At 37.7% G+C, this 24,983-nt stretch overlaps 1 pseudogene; it reads left to right on the forward strand.

Annotated features, from left to right (window-relative positions):
* LOC134326288 (zinc finger protein 208-like) overlaps positions 1-24,983 on the forward strand; it is a 163,760-nt pseudogene that overhangs the window by 72,446 nt on the left and 66,331 nt on the right.

Below are 24,983 nucleotides of genomic sequence, written 5' to 3' on the forward strand. Positions count from 1 at the left end.
CTAGTGTTTTATGGTGATGGTTTTGGGGCGACACCTACATATAAGGTTAAACGTTTATTATAGTTACAGTTCTACAGTTCTAGTGTTTTATGGTGATGGTTTTGGGGCGACACCTACATATAAGGTTAAGTGTATATTATAGTTACAGTTCTACAGTTCTAGTGTTTTATGGTGATGGTTTTGGGGCAACACCTACATATAAGGTTAAACGTTTATTATAGTTACAGTTCTATTGTTTTATGGTGATGGTTTTGGGGCGACACCTACATATAAGGTTAAACGTTTATTATAGTTAGAGTTCTACAGTTCTAGTTTTTCATGGTGATGGTTTTGGGACGACACCTGCATATAAGGTTAAACGTTTATTATAGTTACAGTTCTATTGTTTTATGGTGATGGTTTTGGGGCGACACCTACATATAAGGTTAAACATTTATTATAGTTACAGTTCTACAGTTCTAGTGTGTTATGGTGATGGTTTTGGGGCGACACCTGCATATAAGGTTAAACGTTTACTATAGTTACAGTTCTAGTGTTTTATGGTGATGGTTTTGGGGCGACACCTACATATAAGGTTAAACGTTTATTATAGTTACAGTTCTACAGTTCTAGTGTTTTATGGTGATGGTTTTGGGGCGACACCTACATATAAGGTTAAGTGTATATTATAGTTACAGTTCTACAGTTCTAGTGTTTTATGGTGATGGTTTTGGGGCAACACCTACATATAAGGTTAAACGTTTATTATAGTTACAGTTCTATTGTTTTATGGTGATGGTTTTGGGGCGACACCTACATATAAGGTTAAACGTTTATTATAGTTAGAGTTCTACAGTTCTAGTTTTTCATGGTGATGGTTTTGGGACGACACCTGCATAAAAGGTTAAACGTTTATTATAGTTACAGTTCTATTGTTTTATGGTGATGGTTTTGGGGCGACACCTACATATAAGGTTAAACGTTTATTATAGTTAGAGTTCTACAGTTCTAGTGTTTTATGGTGATGGTTTTGGGGCGACACCTACATATAAGGTTAAACGTTTATTATAGTTACAGTTCTATTGTTTTATGGTGATGGTTTTGGGGCGACACCTACATATAAGGTTAAACATTTATTATAGTTACAGTTCTACAGTTCTAGTGTTTTATGGTGATGGTTTTGGGGCGACACCTGCATATAAGGTTAAATGTTTACTATAGTTACAGTTCTAGTGTTTTATGGTGATGGTTTTGGGGCGACACCTACATATAAGGTTAAACGTTTATTATAGTTACAGTTCTACAGTTCTATTGTTTTTTGGTGATGGTTTTGGGGCGACACCTACATATAAGGTTAAACGTTTATTATAGTTAGAGTTCTACAGTTCTAGTTTTTCATGGTGATGGTTTTGGGACGACACCTGCATATAAGGTTAAACGTTTATTATAGTTACAGTTCTATTGTTTTATGGTGATGGTTTTGGGGCGACACCTACATATAAGGTTAAACGTTTATTATAGTTAGAGTTCTACAGTTCTAGTGTTTTATGGTGATGGTTTTGGGGCGACACCTACATATAAGGTTAAACGTTTATTATAGTTACAGTTCTATTGTTTTATGGTGATGGTTTTGGGGCGACACCTACATATAAGGTTAAACATTTATTATAGTTACAGTTCTACAGTTCTAGTGTTTTATGGTGATGGTTTTGGGGCGACACCTGCATATAAGGTTAAATGTTTACTATAGTTACAGTTCTAGTGTTTTATGGTGATGGTTTTGGGGCGACACCTACATATAAGGTTAAACGTTTATTATAGTTACAGTTCTACAGTTCTATTGTTTTTTGGTGATGGTTTTGGGGCGACACCTACATATAAGGTTAAACGTTTATTATGGTTACAGTTCTACAGTTCTAGTGTTCTATGGTGATGGTTTTGAGGCTACACCTACATATAAGGTTAAACGTTTATTATAGTTACAGTTCCACAGTTCTAGTGTCTTAAGGTAATGGTTTTGAGGCTACACCTACATATAAGGTTAAACGTTTATTATAGTTACAGTTCTACAGTTCTAATGTTTTATGGTGATGGTTTTGAGGCTACACCTACATATAAGGTTAAACATTTATTATAGTTACAGTTCTACAGTTCTAGTGTTTTATGGTGATGGTTTTGAGGCTACACCTACATATAAGGTTAAACATTTATTATAGTTACAGTTCTACAGTTCTAGTGTTTTATGGTGATGGTTTTGAGGCTACACCTACATATAAGGTTAAACATTTATTATAGTTACAGTTCTACAGTTCTAGTGTTTTATGGTGATGGTTTAGGGGCGACACCTACATATAAGGTTAAACGTTTATTATAGGTACAGTTCTACATTTCTAGTGTTTTATGGTGATGGTTTTGGGGCGACACCTACATATAAGGTTAAACGTTTATTATAGTTACAGTTCTACAGTTCTAGTGTTTTATGGTGATGGTTTTGAGGCTACACCTACATATAAGGTTAAACGTTTATTATAGTTACAGTTCTACAGTTCTAGTGTTTTATGGTGATGGTTTTGAGGCTACACCTACATATAAGGTTAAACATTTATTATAGTTACAGTTCTACATTTCTAGTGTTTTATGGTGATGGTTTTGAGGCTACACCTACATATAAGGTTAAACGTTTATTATAGTTACAGTTCTACAGTTCTAGTGTTTTATGGTGATGGTTTTGAGGCTACACCTACATATAAGGTTAAACATTTATTATAGTTACAGTTCTACATTTCTAGTGTTTTATGGTGATGGTTTTGAGGCTACACCTACATATAAGGTTAAACGTTTATTATAGTTACAGTTCTACAGTTCTAGTGTTTTACGGTGATGGTTTTGAGGCTACACCTACATATAAGGTTAAACATTTATTATAGTTACAGTTCTACATTTCTAGTGTTTTATGGTGATGGTTTAGGGGCGACACCTACATATAAGGTTAAACGTTTATTATAGGTACAGTTCTACATTTCTAGTGTTTTATGGTGATGGTTTTGGGGCTACACCTACATATAAGGTTAAATGTTTATTATAGTTACAGTTGTACAGTTCTAGTGTTTTATGGTGATGGTTTTGAGGCTACACCTACATATAAGGTTAAACGTTTATTATAGTTACAGTTCTACAGTTCTAGTGTTTTATGGTGATGGTTTTGAGGCTACACCTACATATAAAGTTAAACATTTATTATAGTTACAGTTCTACAGTTCTAGTGTTTTATGGTGATGGTTTTGGGGCTACACCTACATATAAGGTTAAACATTTATTATAGTTACAGTTCTACAGTTCTAGTGTTTTATGGTGATGGTTTTGGGGCGACACCTACATATAAGGTTAAACGTTTATTATAGGTACAGTTCTACATTTCTAGTGTTTTATGGTGATGGTTTTGGGGCTACACCTACATATAAGGTTAAACGTTTATTATAGTTACAGTACAACAGTTCTAGTGTTTTATGGTGATGGTTTTGAGGCTACACCTACATATAAGGTTAAACGTTTATTATAGTTACAGTTCTACAGTTCTAGTGTTTTATGGTGATGGTTTTGAGGCTACACCTACATATAAGGTTAAACGTTTATTATAGTTACAGTTCTACAGTTCTAGTGTTTTATGGTGATGGTTTTGAGGCTACACCTACATATAAAGTTAAACATTTATTATAGTTACAGTTCTAGTGTTTTATGATGATGGTTTTGAGGCTACACCTACATATAAGGTTAAACGTTTATTATAGTTACAGTTCTACAGTTCTAGTGTTTTATGGTGATGGTTTTGAGGCTACACCTACATATAAAGTTAAACATTTATTATAGTTACAGTTCTAGTGTTTTATGATGATGGTTTTGAGGCTACACCTACATATAAGGTTAAACGTTTATTATAGCTACAGTTCTACAGTTCTAGTGTTTTATGGTGATGGTTTTGGGGCGACACCTACATATAGGGTTAAACGTTTATTATAGTTACAGTTCTACAGTTCTAGTGTTTTATGGTGATGGTTTTGGGGCTACACCTACATATGAAGTTAAATGTTTATTATAGTTACAGTTCTACAGTTCTAGTGTTTTATGGTGATGGTTTTGGGGCTACACCTACATATAAAGTTAAATGTTTATTATAGTTATGTAACGCTACAGATTGAGTCGAGACGCTCGCGGTAAAAATAAATAGAAGCTTTAATGGGAATCGCTAATCCAAAAACAATAGTCATAAACCATGCGTGGGTCAAAACCATGTAAACACTAAACCGAGGCATCAAGTTCAAAACACAGTCCAAAAGAGAAGTCGTAAGCCAGAAGAGAGATCGATAACCAAGAGCAATAGCCAGACAAACACGGTACAAGAGGGAAATCCAAAAGCCGGAGTGGAAATACAAGAAACGGGTCAATACACGATATAAACAATCAAAAGAACGCTCGGTACGCTTGTTGAAAACAGAGGCAATACTTCGCAACACATACTACAAACAGACTGGTATTTATACCGGAAGTAAACCTAGAATACAGGTGAGTCGGATCTGGTAATCACTTTAGGATTGGCTGACGAAGTCACGGGATTGGTAGATGCATTCTGGGAGTTAGAGTTCGTTGTGATAGATGAGTCAGTAGAGTGAGCAGCACGCGTGACAGTACCCCCTCCTGAAGAGTCCGGGCAGGCCAAGGAACGAGGATGCCCGCGACGACCACAAACCAGGCCTCCAGCAATGTCTCTCGATGCCCTGCTTTCGTTGCTCAAGTGCTGGACAGAACTCTGTCTCTTGGGACGGCCCCTGGGACGAGGTGCAGGCTTTTCTGGATGCTGCTGATGGAAATCGGCTAAAAGACCAGGATCTAGAACATCAGAAGCAGGAACCCAGCTGCGCTCCTCCGGACCATACCCCTCCCAGTCGACCAGGTAATGCAGACCGCCCCCACGTCTCCTAGAGTCCAGCAACCGACGAACAGCATAGACGGGCGTCCCATCGACCGTCACCGGAGGTAAGGGGGTCTCACCAGGCGTGACCTCGTCCAAAGGACCTGAGACCACAGGTTTCAATAGAGAAACATGAAAGGAGTTAGACATACGAGACTGGTTAGGTAAATCCAACTTATAAGTAACCTCATTGATCTGTTTAAGGACCTTATAAGGACCAACATATTTAGGAAATAACTTTTTACTCCCCTCTGTGTGTCGAAAGTCTCGAGTTGACAGCCATACCCTGTCTCCAGGGGCAAACAAGAGGTTTTCACCACGATGACGATCCGCCTTAGTCTTTTGCCGATGTAGGACCGCTTCTATGCGTTGATGTGCAAATTCCCACACTTCTTCACTGCGCCTCATCCATTCGTTGACAGCAGGTACATCTGATTGAGCTCCAGACCAAGGCATGAGTGGAGGTTGATAACCCAAAATACACTGAAATGGTGTCATTCCTGTGACCGAGCTGGTTAGAGAGTTTTGTGCTATTTCTGCCCAAGGAAGATAACGGGACCAGTCTTTCTGGTTTTCAAAACAATAAAGTCTTAGAAATTTACCTAATTCTTGGTTCATCCGCTCACATTGACCATTGGATTCAGGATGATACCCTGAAGTTAGACTAACTGATACTCCTAGATGTTCAAAGAAAGCAGACCAGACTTGTGATATGAACTGGGGGCCTCTATCCGACAAGATTTCTTCAGGTATACCAAAGAACCGAAATACTAAGTTAAACAGGGTTTCAGCTGTGTGAAAAGCTGTGGGCAATGACGAAAATGGTATGAACCTAACGCCCCGTGAAAATCTATCAATTATCGTAAGTATAGAAGTATGTGTTTGAGAAATGGGGAGATCAGTAATGAAATCAATAGCTATGTGAGACCAAGGTCGTGCAGGAACGGGCAGGGGTACTAATTTACCAGCAGGTAAAGTTTTAGGTGTTTTGCACTGAGAACAGATAGAACAAGAGGATACAAATCTATGGATGTCACTAGACATACTCTCCCACCAGTAACGATTACTTAGGAGTTGAAGAGTGCGTGTCTCACCAGGGTGACCAGAGGATATGGAAGAATGAGCCCAGGTGATAAGACGATCTCGAAATAATGCTGGAACGTAGATTTTACCTGGGGGACACTGAACAGGAACTTCCACCTCTCTCAGAGCTGTCACAATCTCATCATCAACCTCCCACCTAATGGAGGACAATACCACCCCAGGTTGAAGAATGGTCTCAGAAGAGATGCTCTGCGAAATATCGTCATAATGCAGGCGTGATAGAGCATCGGCTTTACCGTTACGAGGTCCTGGCCTGTAAGAGACTGAAAATTGAAATCGTGAGAAAAAGAGAGACCATCTTGCCTGACGGGGGTTCAAGCGTTTGGCTGACTGCAAATATTCAAGATTCTTATGATCAGTCAAAACGAGAAATGGGTGATTAGCTCCCTCTAACCAATGTCTCCATTCTTCAAGAGCCAGTTTTATAGCAAGAAGTTCCCTGTCCCCAATACCATAATTACGTTCTGTGGGAGTAAGCTTGTGTGAGTAGAAAGCGATGGGATATAGCTTCTGAGGAATACCCTGTCTCTGAGACAATATAGCTCCTACGCCGGTCTCTGAAGCATCGACCTCGACCACAAAAGGTTGACTGGGATCCGGGTGTTTGAGGATTGGGGCTGATGTGAAAGAGTCTTTGAGATTTTGGAATGCTTGGGCTGCCTGAGTAGTCCATACAAGGGTTTTAGCGGCTCCTTTTAGAAGTGCTGTAAGCGGAGCTGCTATACTACTAAAATTACGTATGAAGCGACGGTAAAAATTAGCAAACCCCAGGAACCTTTGAAGATCTTTAACAGATTTAGGAGTGGGCCAACTCATCACAGCTTCCACCTTGTGGTCATCCATAGTAATACCAAAAGGACTTATAATGTAGCCTAGAAATGATGTGGAAGTTAAGTGAAACTCACATTTCTCCCTTTTGATGAATAGTTGATGTTCAAGCAGTCTAGTGAGAACCTGACGGACATGACGAACATGATTCTGTAGATTATCAGAATAAATTAGAATATCATCGATATAAGCAATGACAAATTGACCGATCATATCTCTGAGAACATCATTAATGAAAGCTTGGAAAACAGAGGGGGCGTTAGTAAGTCCAAAAGGCATCACAGTATATTCATAGTGCCCCCTAGTGGTCATAAATGCCGTTTTCCATTCATCTCCTTCTTTGATACGAATAAGATTATACGCACTTCTAAGGTCTAATTTAGTGAAGATAGTGGACCCACGCAATTGTTCTAAAGCTACAGGAATTAACGGAAGGGGGTACGCGTATCTTTTGGTAACAAGATTCAGGGCCCGATAGTCTATGCAAGGACGAAGACCTCCGTCCTTTTTTTTTACAAAAAAGAAACCGGAAGCAGCAGGAGAAGTAGATGAACGTATGAAACCATGAGTTAAAGCTTCTTCAATATATTCCTCCATAGTCTTCTCCTCAGCCTGAGTGAGAGGGTAAACCCTGGATTTAGGAAGGGTAGCTCCATCGGTAATTTCGATAGCACAATCATAGGAACGATGAGGAGGTAGTTGAGTAGCTCTCTTTTTGCTGAACACTTCCTGGAGGTCAAGATAGTCACGAGGTATTTCTACTTCAACTGAGTTCTTCGGGCTTTCAAGAGAGGTGGATCTAACTGATCTAACAGCAGATCTTAAACAGTTTTTCATACAAAACGGGGACCAAGATAACAACTCCTGTTCAGGCCAAGAGATACGTGGGTCATGTTTCTCTAACCAAGGCAGTCCCAAAATGACCGAGAATTCAGACGAGTCCAGAACCAGAAAGCTGAGGAGTTCTTCGTGGAGGGCACTGGTAGCCATTTTAATAGGCTCAGTCACAAATGAAATAGTTCCTACCCCAACGGGACCTCCATCCAGAGCAGACACCTTTAGAGGAGACTTTAATGGTCGAACAGAGACGTTAAGTTGATCCACCAAATTCTTGTGGAGGAAGTTTCCCTCAGCTCCAGAATCAATTAAGGCTGAAAAGACAAAAACAGACTGGCGGCAGTACAGGATAACTGGTAACAAAAAGGACCGTGAAACCAATCCCATAGTTGGAATACTCACCACATTAGCGCGTGAAGCCTGCTCCACGCGCTTTCCAAGGGTAGTAGCCTGATGTTTACGTGGCCGGGATGAACAATCCCGGAGAAGATGGCCAGCATTACCACAGTACAGGCATAGACCACCATGTAGTCTACGATGTCTTTCTTCTTGTGACAGACGAGACGAATCACACTGCATAGGTTCAGTACCGCTGTCCTCTCGGTAGAATCCACCAGCAGTGCGGGAGGACTGATTTGTTGAAAAGTCTCTTTGAAAGGTTTGACGAGACACTGGAGCTGGTTTTTTAGTTTTTCGTTCACGTAACAACTGATCCAACCGTATAGCAAGCTTAATTAAAGCGTCCAAAGACAAATCATCGTCCTTGCATGCTAACTCAGTTAGTACGTCAGAATTAAGACCATTTCTGAACGCTGTCAACAATGCCGGCTCATTCCACCCACTACTAGCAGCTAAGGTACGAAAATCAAGAGCATATTCAGTTACTGATTGATTGCCCTGCTGAATTTTGCTCAAAAATTCTCCACTGGACTTGCCCTCATGAGGATGATCGAACACCGTGCGCAGCTCATTAATAAACTGTTCATAAGTATAGGTCTGAAACTGAGACCAAACTGCTGTAGCCCAATCTAGAGCTTTACCGGTCATTCGAGATACCACAAAAGCAATACGTGACTTGTCCGAACTAGGTAAAGAATTACTAAAATAAATTGAACATTGCAACAAGAAACCTTTACATAAATCAGGAGACCCATCAAATTTATCGGGCATACTAACTGGAAATACAGGTTCACTATGGCAGACAGGAACAGCAGAGATAGGAGTTGGTATAACCGCGGCCGAGGGACCCAAAGATTGAAGTTGAGCCGATAAAAGTTTCATACCTTCAATAAGTTCGGCCATTTGTCTCTGTTGCTCACCTTGTTGTTGAGCCATAGTGCAGACAGACTGATTAAAACCCTCAAACAGCTGTTGATGTTGTTGAAGAGTATTACTTTGCTTGCTAACGGCTGATTTTAAAGCTTCCAAATCCGCCGTCTCCATGGTGGCGAAGTATTCTGTAACGCTACAGATTGAGTCGAGACGCTCGCGGTAAAAATAAATAGAAGCTTTAATGGGAATCGCTAATCCAAAAACAATAGTCATAAACCATGCGTGGGTCAAAACCATGTAAACACTAAACCGAGGCATCAAGTCCAAAACACAGTCCAAAAGAGAAGTCGTAAGCCAGAAGAGAGATCGATAACCAAGAGCAATAGCCAGACAAACACGGTACAAGAGGGAAATCCAAAAGCCGGAGTGGAAATACAAGAAACGGGTCAATACACGATATAAACAATCAAAAGAACGCTCGGTACGCTTGTTGAAAACAGAGGCAATACTTCGCAACACATACTACAAACAGACTGGTATTTATACCGGAAGTAAACCTAGAATACAGGTGAGTCGGATCTGGTAATCACTTTAGGATTGGCTGACGAAGTCACGGGATTGGTAGATGCATTCTGGGAGTTAGAGTTCGTTGTGATAGATGAGTCAGTAGAGTGAGCAGCACGCGTGACATGTCGCCCCAAAACCATCACCATAAAACACTAGAACTGTAAAACTGTAACTATAATAAACGTTTAACCTTATATGTAGGTGTCGCCCCAAAACCATCACCACAAAACACTAGAACTGTAACTATAATAAACGTTTAACCTTATATGTAGGCGTCGCCCCAAAACCATCACCATAAAACACTAGAACTGTAGAACTGTAACTATAATAAACGTTTAACCTTATATGTAGGTGTCGCCCCAAAACCATCATCAAAAAACACTAGAACTGTAACTATCGTAAACGTTTAACCTTATTTGTAGGTGTCGCCCCAAAACCATCACCATAAAACTCTAGAACTGTAGAACTGTAACTATAATAAACGTTTAAACTTATATGTAGGTGTCGCCCCAAAACCATCACCATCAAACACTAGAACTGTAGAACTGTAACTACAATAAACAATTAACCTTATATGTAGGTGTCGCCCCAAAACCATCACCATAAAACACTAGAACTGTAGAACTGTAACTACTGTATAATTATAATTTGTTTCATTTAGTCATTCCGCACCATGGTACACAATTGAGCTTCACCAAATGAAATCCCGTAAACGCCAGCTTGAAAGACTTTATAAGAAAACCGGTCTAACAGTACATTATCAGATTTATTCTGATTATCTTCAACATTACAAAGACGCTCTTACGGCAGCCCGATCCACTTACTATTCCGAACTCATACATGCTGGATCAACAAATCCTAAGACTCTCTTTTCCACAATAAATAAACTTCTCAAACCAGTTGACAATACTACCAATTCCTTTACAGTTGACAAGTGTAACTCTTACCTCTCATTTTTTCAAACAAAAGTTGAGAATATCCACAATTTTCTGACAGTTTCCCCTGTCATCTCTGTTTCTCCGCCTATCTCATCTCAATTTATTACCCAGCCTCTGTCTCAGTTCTCACCTGTGTCTCTTTTGGACCTATCTGAGATCTTAACAGGGATGCGAAGCTCCACTTGTGTTTTGGATCCTGCTCCATCAAAACTTGTTAAGGGTTGTTTTCCAGTTATCTCATCACTTATCACAGAGATAATCAATTCCTCTCTTAGTTCTGGCTCAGTCCCTCAATCACTCAAATTGGCTGCTGTTACTCCCATACTTAAAAAACCTGGACTTGACTCTAACATTATGAGTAACTTTCGGCCCATTTCCAATCTTCCATTTCTGTCGAAAATACTGGAACGTGTTGTTGCCTCACAGCTCAAAGATCACCTAAATTCCAATAATCTATTTGAATCATTTCAGTCTGGTTTCCGCCCCCAGCACAGCACTGAGTCAGCCCTCCTCAAAGTCACAAATGACCTTCTTCTTTCCTCAGACTCTGGACAAATTAATATTCTCGTCCTCCTTGATCTTACTGCAGCTTTTGACACCATTAATCACTCCATTCTTCTGTCCCGCCTTGAATCCTCTGTCAACATCACTGGTACTGCCCTTTTGTGGTTAAGGTCATATCTCATAAACAGACAACAGTTTGTTAATATCAACAATTGTAGTTCTGCCATTGCTCCACTGTCCCAAGGCGTTCCCCAAGGCTCAGTGTTAGGTCCCCTTTTGTTTATTCTTTATATGCTCCCCCTTGGTGACATCATACGTCGGCATGGTTTACATTTCCACTGCTATGCTGATGATATTCAGCTTTACATCTCCTCCAAATCCATTAATACTGAACTTCACTCCACTCTGACAAATTGCATCACTGAAATGAAATTGTGGATGAAAGCTAATTTCCTCAAATTAAACTGTGAAAAATCAGATATGATCATCGTAGGTCCTACATCCCTGGCAAAAACCACAAAAAATTTTCAAATTACCATTGATAATGACACTTTGTCTCCGTCTTCTAACATCCGAAATCTTGGTGTAATTTTTGATAGCAACCTCTCTTTTGACCGCCATGTAAATCACATCACCAAAACTGCTTTCTTTCATCTAAAAAACATAGCACGTCTACGTCCATCACTCTCCTTTTCTGCCGCCGAAACCTTGATTCATGCTTTTATTACATCCAGAATTGATTATTGCAATAGCATCCTTTATGGTACATCTAACAAAATCCTAAAAAAACTTCAGTATATCCAGAATTCAGCTGCTCGCCTCCTTACTCATACTCGCTCCCGTGATCATATTACACCTGTTCTACAAAAACTTCATTGGCTTCCCGTTGCTCAACGCATTCAATTCAAAATTCTTCTATTCACTCACAAAGCTCTCCATAATCAGGCCCCATCCTACCTCACCGACCTGCTCCATCAGCACATTCCCTCCCGTAGCCTTCGCTCTTCTGAGGCTAACCTACTGTCCATACCCTCTAGGACCAAGCACCGGACCTGGGGTGACAGGGCCTTTTCCATAGCTGCTCCATCTTTATGGAATGCTCTCCCCAAACACCTACGAGATTGTCCTGACCTGTCCAAATTCAAGTCACTTCTCAAAACTCATCTATTCAGAGTGGCATTTAACTTGTAACAACACAAAATAAATGCTTTTATTTTTGCTATTCTTTTTAATAGTTTTTATACTTAGATCACGACAGAAATGTGAAGTCCTAGATCCTAAAACTTGTAAAGTTTTCAGTTTCCTGATTGCATGTAAATCTGTCCTGTTTCTGTCTAATTTTAAGAAATTGTTCTATATTTGTTGTTCTCTCTCATAATTTAGCTAATTTTTAATGAACTGTCTTATGCTGCTCTCTTTGTTTTTATCTTAATTATTCTTGATGTTGATGTACTATTTTGATTTTGTACTATGATTTGTATGGTGTATGTACGTATTTGTTTTGATTATTTGTCTTATGTAAAGCGTCTTTGAGTATCTTGAAAAGCGCTATATAAATAAAATGTATTATTATTATAATAAACGTTTAACCTTATATGTAGGTGTCGCCCCAAAACCATCACCATCAAACTCTAGAACTGTAGAACTGTAACTATAATAAACGTTTAACCTTATATGTAGGTGTCGCCCCAAAACCATCACCATAAAACACCAGAACTGTAGAACTGTAACTATAATAAACGTTTAACCTTATATGTAGGTGTCGCCCCAAAACCATCACCATAAAACACCAGAACTGTAGAACTGTAACTATAATAAACGTTTAACCTTATATGTAGGTGTCGCCCCAAAACCATCACCGTAAAACACTAGAACTGTAAAACTGTAACTATAATAAACGTTTAACCTTATATGTAGTTGTCTCCCCAAAACAATCACCATCAAACACTAGAACTGTAGAACTGTAGAACTGTAACTATAGTAAACGTTTAACCTTATATGTAGGTGTCGCCCCAAAACCATCACCATCAAACACTAAAACTGTAGAACTGTAACTATAATAAACGTTTAACCTTATATGTAGGTGTCGCCCCAAAACCATCACCATAAAACACTAGAACTGTAGAACTGTAACTATAATAAACGTTTAACCTTATATGTAGGTGTAGCCCCAAAACCATCACCATAAAACACTAGAACTGTAGAACTGTAACTATAATAAACGTTTAACCTTATATGTAGGTGTAGCCCCAAAACCATCACCATAAAACACTAGAACTGTAACTATAATAAACGTTTAACCTTATATGTAGGTGTCGCCACAAAACCATCACCATAAAACACTAGAACTGTAACTATAATAAACGGTTAACCTCATATGTAGGTGTAGCCCCAAAACCATCACCATCAAAGACTAGAACTGTAGAACTGTAACTATAATAAACGTTTAACCTTATATGTAGGTGTCGCCCCAAAACCATCACCATAAAACACTAGAACTGTAAAACTGTAACTATAATAAACGTTTAACCTTATATGTAGGTGGCGCCCCAAAACCATCACCGTAAAACACTAGAACTGTAAAACTGTAACTATAATAAACGTTTAACCTTATATGTAGTTTTCTCCCCAAAACCATCACCATAAAACACTAGAACTGTAGAACTGTAACTATAGTAAACGTTTAACCTTATATGTAGGTGTAGCCCCAAAACCATCACCATAAAACACTAGAACTGTAGAACTGTAACTATAATAAACGTTTAACCTTATATGTAGGTGTAGCCCCAAAACCATCACCATAAACCACTAGAACTGTAACTATAATAAACGTTTAACCTTATATGTAGGTGTCGCCCCAAAACCATCACCATAAAACACTAGAACTGTAACTATAATAAACGGTTAACCTCATATGTAGGTGTAGCCCCAAAACCATCACCATCAAAGACTAGAACTGTAGAACTGTAACTATAATAAACGTTTAACCTTATATGTAGGTGTCGCCCCAAAACCATCACCATAAAACACTAGAACTGTAGAACTGTAACTATAGTAAACGTTTAACCTTATATGTAGGTGTTGCCCCAAAACCATCACCATAAAACACTAGAACTGTAGAACTGTAACTATAATAAACGTTTAACCTTATATGTAGGTGTCGCCCCAAAACCATCACCATCAAACACTAGAACTGTAGAACTGTAACTATAGTAAACGTTTAACCTTATATGTAGGTGTCGCCCCAAAACCATCACCATCAAACACTAGAACTGTAGAACTGTAACTATAGTAAACGTTTAACCTTATATGTAGGTGTCGCCCCAAAACCATCACCATAAAACACTAGAACTGTAGAACTGTAACTATAATAAACGTTTAACCTTATATGTAGGTGTCGCCCCAAAACCATCACCACAAAACACTACAACTGTAGAACTGTAACTATAATAAACATTTAACCTTATATGTAGGTGTAGCCCCAAAACCATCACCATAAAACACTAGAACTGTAGAACTGTAACTATAATAAACGTTTAACCTTATATGTAGGTGTAGCCCCAAAACCATCACCATAAAACACTAGAACTGTAGAACTGTAACAATAATAAACGTTTAACCTTATATGTAGGTGTCGCCACAAAACCATCACCATAAAACACTAGAACTGTAACTATAATAAACGGTTAACCTCATATGTAGGTGTAGCCCCAAAACCATCACCATCAAAGACTAGAACTGTAGAACTGTAACTATAATAAACGTTTAACCTTATATGTAGGTGTCGCCCCAAAACCATCACCATCAAACACTAGAACTGTAGAACTGTAACTATAATAAACGTTTAACCTTATATGTAGGTGTCGCCCCAAAACCATCACCATAAAACACTAGAACTGTAAAACTGTAACTATAATAAACGTTTAACCTTATATGTAGGTGGCGCCCCAAAACCATCACCGTAAAACACTAGAACTGTAAAACTGTAACTATAATAAACGTTTAACCTTATATGTAGTTTTCTCCCCAAAACCATCACCATAAAACACTAGAACTGTAGAACTGTAACTATAGTAAACGTTTAACCTTATATGTAGGTGTAGCCCCAAAACCATCACCATAAAACACTAGAACTGTAGAACTGTAACTATAATAAACGTTTAACCTTATATGTAGGTGTAGCCCCAAAACCATCACCATAAACCACTAGAACTGTAACTATAATAAACGTTTAACCTTATATGTAGGTGTCGCCCCAAAACCATCACCATAAAACACTAGAACTGTAACTATAATAAACGGTTAACCTCATATGTAGGTGTAGCCCCAAAACCATCACCATCAAAGACTAGAACTGTAGAACTGTAACTATAATAAACGTTTAACCTTATATGTAGGTGTCGCCCCAAAACCATCACCATAAAACACTAGAACTGTAGAACTGTAACTATAGTAAACGTTTAACCTTATATGTAGGTGTTGCCCCAAAACCATCACCATAAAACACTAGAACTGTAGAACTGTAACTATAATAAACGTTTAACCTTATATGTAGGTGTCGCCCCAAAACCATCACCATCAAACACTAGAACTGTAGAACTGTAACTATAGTAAACGTTTAACCTTATATGTAGGTGTCGCCCCAAAACCATCACCATCAAACACTAGAACTGTAGAACTGTAACTATAGTAAACGTTTAACCTTATATGTAGGTGTCGCCCTAAAACCATCACCATAAAACACTAGAACTGTAGAACTGTAACTATAATAAACGTTTAACCTTATATGTAGGTGTCGCCCCAAAACCATCACCACAAAACACTACAACTGTAGAACTGTAACTATAATAAACGTTTAACCTTATATGTAGGTGTCGCCCCAAAACCATCACCACAAAACACTACAACTGTAGAACTGTAACTATAATAAACGTTTAACCTTATATGTAGGTGTAGCCCCAAAACCATCACCATAAAACACTAGAACTGTAGAACTGTAACTATAATAAACGTTTAACCTCATATGTAGGTGTAGCCCCAAAACCATCACCACATTACACCAGAACTGTAGAACTGTAACTATAATAAACGTTTAACCTTATATGTAGGTGTCGCCCCAAAACCATCACCACAAAACACTACAACTGTAGAACTGTAACTATAATAAACGTTTAACCTTATATGTAGGTGTCGCCCCAAAACCATCACCATAAAACACTAGAACTGTAGAACTGTAACTACTGTATAATAAACGTTCAACCTTATATGTAGGTGTAGCCCCAAAACCATCACCACAAAACACTAGAACTGTAGAACTGTAACTATAATAAACGTTTAACCTTACATGTAGGTGTCGCCCCAAAACCATCACCAAAAAACACTAGAACTGTAACTATAGTAAACGTTTAACCTTATTTGTAGGTGTCGCCCCAAAACCATCACCATAAAACTCTAGAACTGTAGAACTGTAACTATAATAAACGTTTAAACTTATATGTAGGTGTCGCCCCAAAACCATCACCATCAAACACTAGAACTGTAGAACTGTAACTACAATAAACAATTAACCTTATATGTAGGTGTCGCCCCAAAACCATCACCATAAAACACTAGAACTGTAGAACTGTAACTACTGTATAATAAACGTTTAACCTTATATGTAGGTGTCGCCCCAAAACCATCACCATCAAACTCTAGAACTGTAGAACTGTAACTATAATAAACGTTTAACCTTATATGTAGGTGTCGCCCCAAAACCATCACCATAAAACACCAGAACTGTAGAACTGTAACTATAATAAACGTTTAACCTTATATGTAGGTGTCGCCCCAAAACCATCACCGTAAAACACTAGAACTGTAAAACTGTAACTATAATAAACGTTTAACCTTATATGTAGTTGTCTCCCCAAAACAATCACCATCAAACACTAGAACTGTAGAACTGTAACTATAGTAAACGTTTAACCTTATATGTAGGTGTCGCCCCAAAACCATCACCATCAAACACTAGAACTGTAGAACTGTAACTATAATAAACGTTTAACCTTATATGTAGGTGTCGCCCCAAAACCATCACCATAAAACACTAGAACTGTAGAACTGTAACTATAATAAACGTTTAACCTTATATGTAGGTGTAGCCCCAAAACCATCACCATAAAACACTAGAACTGTAGAACTGTAACTATAATAAACGTTTAACCTTATATGTAGGTGTAGCCCCAAAACCATCACCATAAAACACTAGAACTGTAACTATAATAAACGTTTAACCTTATATGTAGGTGTCGCCACAAAACCATCACCATAAAACACTAGAACTGTAACTATAATAAACGGTTAACCTCATATGTAGGTGTAGCCCCAAAACCATCACCATCAAAGACTAGAACTGTAGAACTGTAACTATAATAAACGTTTAACCTTTAATGTAGGTGTCGCCCCAAAACCATCACCATCAAACACTAGAACTTTAGAACTGTAACTATAATAAACGTTTAACCTTATATGTAGGTGTCGCCCCAAAACCATCACCATAAAACACTAGAACTGTAAAACTGTAACTATAATAAACGTTTAACCTTATATGTAGGTGTCGCCCCAAAACCATCACCACAAAACACTAGAACTGTAGAACTGTAACTATAATAAACGTTTAACCTTATATGTAGGCGTCGCCCCAAAACCATCACCATAAAACACTAGAACTGTAGAACTGTAACTATAATAAACGTTTAACCTTATATGTAGGTGTCGCCCCAAAACCATCACCAAAAAACACTAGAACTGTAACTATAGTAAACGTTTAACCTTATTTGTAGGTGTCGCCCCAAAACCATCACCACAAAACACTAGAACTGTAAAACTGTAACTATAATAAACGTTTAACCTTATATGTAGGCGTCGCCCCAAAACCATCACCATAAAACACTAGAACTGTAGAACTGTAACTATAATAAACGTTTAACCTTATATGTAGGTGTCGCCCCAAAACCATCACCAAAAAACACTAGAACTGTAACTATAGTAAACGTTTAACCTTATTTGTAGGTGTCGCCCCAAAACCATCACCATAAAACTCTAGAACTGTAGAACTGTAACTATAATAAACGTTTAAACTTATATGTAGGTGTCGCCCCAAAACCATCACCATCAAACACTAGAACTGTAGAACTGTAACTACAATAAACAATTAACCTTATATGTAGGTGTCGCCCCAAAACCATCACCATAAAACACTAGAACTGTAGAACTGTAACTACTGTATAATAAACGTTTAACCTTATATGTAGGTGTCGCCCCAAAACCATCACCATCAAACTCTAGAACTGTAGAACTGTAACTATAATAAACGTTTAACCTTATATGTAGGTGTCGCCCCAAAACCATCACCATAAAACACCAGAACTGTAGAACTATAACTATAATAAACGTTTAACCTTATATGTAGGTGTCGCCCCAAAACCATCACCATAAAACACCAGAACTGTAGAACTGTAACTATAATAAACGTTTAACCTTATATGTAGGTGTCGCCCCAAAACCATCACCGTAAAACACTAGAACTGTAAAACTGTAACTATAATAAACGTTTAACCTTATATGTAGTTGTCTCCCCAAAACAATCACCATCAAACACTAGAACTGTAGAACTGTAACTATAGTAAACGTTTAACCTTATATGTAGGTGTCGCCCCAAAACCATCACCATCAAACACTAGAACTGTAGAACTGTAACTATAATAAACGTTTAACCTTATATGTAGGTGTCGCCCCAAAACCATCACCATAAAACACTAGAACTGTAGAACTGTAACTATAATAAACGTTTAACCTTATATGTAGGTGTAGCCCCAAAACCATCACCATAAAACACTAGAACTGTAGAACTGTAACTATAATAAACGTTTAACCTTATATGTAGGTGTAGCCCCAAAACCATCACCATAAAACACTAGAACTGTAACTATAATAAACGTTTAACCTTATATGTAGGTGTCGCCACAAAACCATCACCATAAAACACTAGAACTGTAACTATAATAAACGGTTAACCTCATATGTAGGTGTAGCCCCAAAACCATCACCATCAAAGACTAGAACTGTAGAACTGTAACTATAATAAACGTTTAACCTTATATGTAGGTGTCGCCCCAAAACCATCACCATCAAACACTAGAACTGTAGAACTGTAACTATAATAAACGTTTAACCTTATATGTAGGTGTCGCCCCAAAACCATCACCATAAAACACTAGAACTGTAAAACTGTAACTATAATAAACGTTTAACCTTATATGTAGGTGGCGCCCCAAAACCATCACCGTAAAACACTAGAACTGTAAAACTGTAACTATAATAAACGTTTAACCTTATATGTAGTTGTCTCCCCAAAACCATCACCATAAAACACTAGAACTGTAGAACTGTAACTATAGTAAACGTTTAACCTTATATGTAGGTGTAGCCCCAAAACCATCACCATAAAACACTAGAACTGTAGAACTGTAACTATAATAAACGTTTAACCTTATATGTAGGTGTAGCCCCAAAACCATCACCATAAACCACTAGAACTGTAACTATAATAAACGTTTAACCTTATATGTAGGTGTCGCCCCAAAACCATCACCATAAAACACTAGAACTGTAACTATAATAAACGGTTAACCTCATATGTAGGTGTAGCCCCAAAACCATCACCATCAAAGACTAGAACTGTAGAACTGTAACTATAATAAACGTTTAACCTTATATGTAGGTGTCGCCCCAAAACCATCACCATAAAACACTAGAACTGTAGAACTGTAACTATAGTAAACGTTTAACCTTATATGTAGGTGTTGCCCCAAAACCATCACCATAAAACACTAGAACTGTAGAACTGTAACTATAATAAACGTTTAACCTTATATGTAGGTGTCGCCCCAAAACCATCACCATCAAACACTAGAACTGTAGAACTGTAACTATAGTAAACGTTTAACCTTATATGTAGGTGTCGCCCCAAAACCATCACCATCAAACACTAGAACTGTAGAACTGTAACTATAGTAAACGTTTAACCTTATATGTAGGTGTCGCCCCAAAACCATCACCATAAAACACTAGAACTGTAACTATAATAAACGTTTAACCTTATATGTAGGTGTCGCCCCAAAACCATCACCATAAAACACTAGAACTGTAGAACTGTAACTATAATAAACGTTTAACCTTATATGTAGGTGTCGCCCCAAAACCATCACCACAAAACACTACAACTGTAGAACTGTAACTATAATAAACGTTTAACCTTATATGTAGGTGTCGCCCCAAAACCATCACCATAAAACACTAGAACTGTAGAACTGTAACTATAATAAACGTTTAACCTTATATGTAGGTGTCGCCCCAAAACCATCACCACAAAACACTACAACTGTAGAACTGTAACTATAATAAACGTTTAACCTTATATGTAGGTGTCGCCCCAAAACCATCACCACAAAACACTACAACTGTAGAACTGTAACTATAATAAACGTTTAACCTTATATGTAGGTGTAGCCCCAAAACCATCACCATAAAACACTAGAACTGTAGAACTGTAACTATAATAAACGTTTAACCTCATATGTAGGTGTAGCCCCAAAACCATCACCACATTACACTAGAACTGTAGAACTGTAACTATAATAAACGTTTAACCTTATATGTAGGTGTCGCCCCAAAACCATCACCACAAAACACTACAACTGTAGAACTGTAACTATAATAAACGTTTAACCTTATATGTAGGTGTCGCCCCAAAACCATCACCATAAAACACTAGAACTGTAACTATAATAAACGTTTAACCTTATATGTAGGTGTCGCCCCAAAACCATCACCATAAAACACTAGAACTGTAACTATAATAAACGTTTAACCTTATATGTAGGTGTCGCCCCAAAACCATCATTATAAAACACTAGAACTGTAACTATAATAAATGGTTAACCTCATATGTAGGTGTAGCCCCAAAACCATCACCATCAAAGACTAGAACTGTAGAACTGTAACTATAATAAACGTTTAACCTTATATGTAGGTGTCGCCCCAAAACCATCATTATAAAACACTAGAACTGTAACTATAATAAACGGTTAACCTCATATGTAGGTGTAGCCCCAAAACCATCACCATCAAAGACTAGAACTGTAGAACTGTAACTATAATAAACGTTTAACCTTATATGTAGGTGTCGCCCCAAAACCATCACCATAAAACACTAGAACTGTAGAACTGTAACTATAGTAAACGTTTAACCTTATATGTAGGTGTTGCCCCAAAACCATCACCATAAAACACTAGAACTGTAGAACTGTAACTATAATAAACGTTTAACCTTATATGTAGGTGTCGCCCCAAAACCATCACCATCAAACACTAGAACTGTAGAACTGTAACTATAGTAAACGTTTAACCTTATATGTAGGTGTCGCCCCAAAACCATCACCATAAAACACTAGAACTGTAGAACTGTAACTATAATAAACGTTTAACCTTATATGTAGGTGTCGCCCCAAAACCATCACCACAAAACACTAGAACTGTAGAACTGTAACTATAATAAACGTTTAACCTCATATGTAGGTGTAGCCCCAAAACCATCACCACATTACACTAGAACTGTAGAACTGTAACTATAATAAACGTTTAACCTTATATGTAGGTGTCGCCCCAAAACCATCACCATAAAACACTAGAACTGTAACTATAATAAACGTTTAACCTTATATGTAGGTGTAGCCCCAAAACCATCACCATAAAACACTACAACTGTAGAACTGTAACTATAATAAACGTTTAACCTTATATGTAGGTGTCGCCCCAAAACCATCACCACAAAACACTACAACTGTAGAACTGTAACTATAATAAACGTTTAACCTTATATGTAGGTGTAGCCCCAAAACCATCACCATAAAACACTAGAACTGTAGAACTGTAACTATAATAAACGTTTAACCTCATATGTAGGTGTAGCCCCAAAACCATCACCACATTACACTAGAACTGTAGAACTGTAACTATAATAAACGTTTAACCTTATATGTAGGTGTCGCCCCAAAACCATCACCACAAAACACTACAACTGTAGAACTGTAACTATAATAAACGTTTAACCTTATATGTAGGTGTCGCCCCAAAACCATCACCATAAAACACTAGAACTGTAACTATAATAAACGTTTAACCTTATATGTAGGTGTCGCCCCAAAACCATCACCATAAAACACTAGAACTGTAACTATAATAAACGTTTAACCTTATATGTAGGTGTCGCCCCAAAACCATCATTATAAAACACTAGAACTGTAACTATAATAAATGGTTAACCTCATATGTAGGTGTAGCCCCAAAACCATCACCATCAAAGACTAGAACTGTAGAACTGTAACTATAATAAACGTTTAACCTTATATGTAGGTGTCGCCCCAAAACCATCATTATAAAACACTAGAACTGTAACTATAATAAACGGTTAACCTCATATGTAGGTGTAGCCCCAAAACCATCACCATCAAAGACTAGAACTGTAGAACTGTAACTATAATAAACGTTTAACCTTATATGTAGGTGTCGCCCCAAAACCATCACCATAAAACACTAGAACTGTAGAACTGTAACTATAGTAAACGTTTAACCTTATATGTAGGTGTTGCCCCAAAACCATCACCATAAAACACTAGAACTGTAGAACTGTAACTATAATAAACGTTTAACCTTATATGTAGGTGTCGCCCCAAAACCATCACCATCAAACACTAGAACTGTAGAACTGTAACTATAGTAAACGTTTAACCTTATATGTAGGTGTCGCCCCAAAACCATCACCATAAAACACTAGAACTGTAGAACTGTAACTATAATAAACGTTTAACCTTATATGTAGGTGTCGCCCCAAAACCATCACCACAAAACACTAGAACTGTAGAACTGTAACTATAATAAACGTTTAACCTCATATGTAGGTGTAGCCCCAAAACCATCACCACATTACACTAGAACTGTAGAACTGTAACTATAATAAACGTTTAACCTTATATGTAGGTGTCGCCCCAAAACCATCACCATAAAACACTAGAACTGTAACTATAATAAACGTTTAACCTTATATGTAGGTGTAGCCCCAAAACCATCACCATTACAGTTTTTCTCGATTGTTTACACACATTTTCTGAAAGCATGCCTCATACTCTCAAAACTCTACACACAAATCAAAAAACACACACACAATGAGCAAAACCCCTCAATTCTCCTGCAAAATGAAACTTTACATTCAAAACAATGTTATCTCTTCTCAAAATGGTATTTTGTTTTCAGATGACACACACAAGCCATCATATGAATAGACATTTAAAAGAACCAGGTAAACACTGATGTGCTCAATGTAAAACACTATGATGAATGGAAAACACTTCTTCTCCATTCATCATAATGACTTAGGCCTTTTTTGTTCAGTGTTACACTTACTACAGACAGTACATACATAAGTGTGTTGTAAAATATTTTGGAATATTGTTTTTATACTCATAACTCACAAATACACGGTAATGAATGTATTTTATTTTTCCCACAAACACAATGTACACAGTGTACATCCCAACCAACACAAAGTTGCACATACAGTGGTCTACATACAAAACAACAGAAGAATTTACTGTATACAGTTACAGTAAAAAAAAAAAAAAGACACAGTCCAGCGTTTTGAAATATCTCATTGTTTTCTATTATTTTTCTTTGTATTTGCCATAATGTTATGGCGTTATTTTCTAGGACCATATTCATGATTTCAGTTTCCTGTTCAGGAGACAGAAGACGTTCCCGTCCACCTTGTGTTGGTAATCTTTCAGTTCTGCAATACAAATAGTAAAATACTGTATTATTCCCAAATAATTGAAACATACTTTATTTTTACAGTCCTACAGAACAGTCCACAGGCAATACTGTACTACTGTACTCTCTGTATTGATATGCAGTACTGCAGTTTTGTAGTGAGAGTAGATTTCTTACCTATTCTCACTCGGAAAGTCCGGATGATGGATGCTACAGTGTACCTGCTCAAATTTGGCTGTACTCTTTGCCCAGCCTCCCTCATTGTTAGACCATGGTTGACCACTTGGTCAACCAAAGTGGCTCGGATCTCATCAGTGATTACGGTCCCTGGCCTTCCTGGTCCTCCCCGTCCTCCTCCTCTTACTTTTACTCCTCTGGCTCTGCCTCTGTTTCCAATGTTGGCATCCATTGCTCCAAAACAGAAGAGCTCACCTGTTGCCCTTTCATACTAAAGCTCTGATTTCTGATTGTTAACCTGTGTGACAGGTGTTTGCCCATGTGATTAGTCAGTGTGCATAGTAGAGCATTTAACTTTAGAGTTTTGAATAACAGTGTGTTCCTTGTGAAAACAAGAGATTTTCTTCATGAAAATTGTGCCAAATGCAGAAAATTGTGTGTAGTGTTTTGAAAAAAGCGTGTTTTAGAACTGCAATTTGAGTGTAAAACAGGAATTGTGCTTGTAGTTTAGCAGAACTGGTTTAGGGGGTTGGTGCATGAGTTACATGTTGTGGTCATTGTGTCTCAAGTACCAGAATTTGTGTGTAAACAATCGAGAAAAACTGTAAACACTAGAACTGTATATACTATTTTGTAACTGGACCTCATGTATTTTAAAATTGTTATTAACAGTGTACTGTCTCTTTTAGAAGACATGAGTTCATTAACTTTTAGGGTAATGTTCTTAGGCTGCTCTGAGTGATCTGACAGTAGGTCTGTATCTTCATGTTCTGTAACATGTCGGGAAACATTGTGCCGCCTTTGACGTCATATTTCTGACTTCATACACAAAATGATGAAGAAAAAATCAGCTATTGTGAAAATGAACATCCATGCACCTTCATATATTCAGTGAGTTTATTTATTTATTATTTAATGTTATAAGATTTTGATGCTTGTTGATC

This window comes from Trichomycterus rosablanca, chromosome 14 (genome assembly GCF_030014385.1).
Source record: "Trichomycterus rosablanca isolate fTriRos1 chromosome 14, fTriRos1.hap1, whole genome shotgun sequence".
In the NCBI taxonomy this organism is placed as follows: domain Eukaryota; kingdom Metazoa; phylum Chordata; class Actinopteri; order Siluriformes; family Trichomycteridae; genus Trichomycterus; species Trichomycterus rosablanca.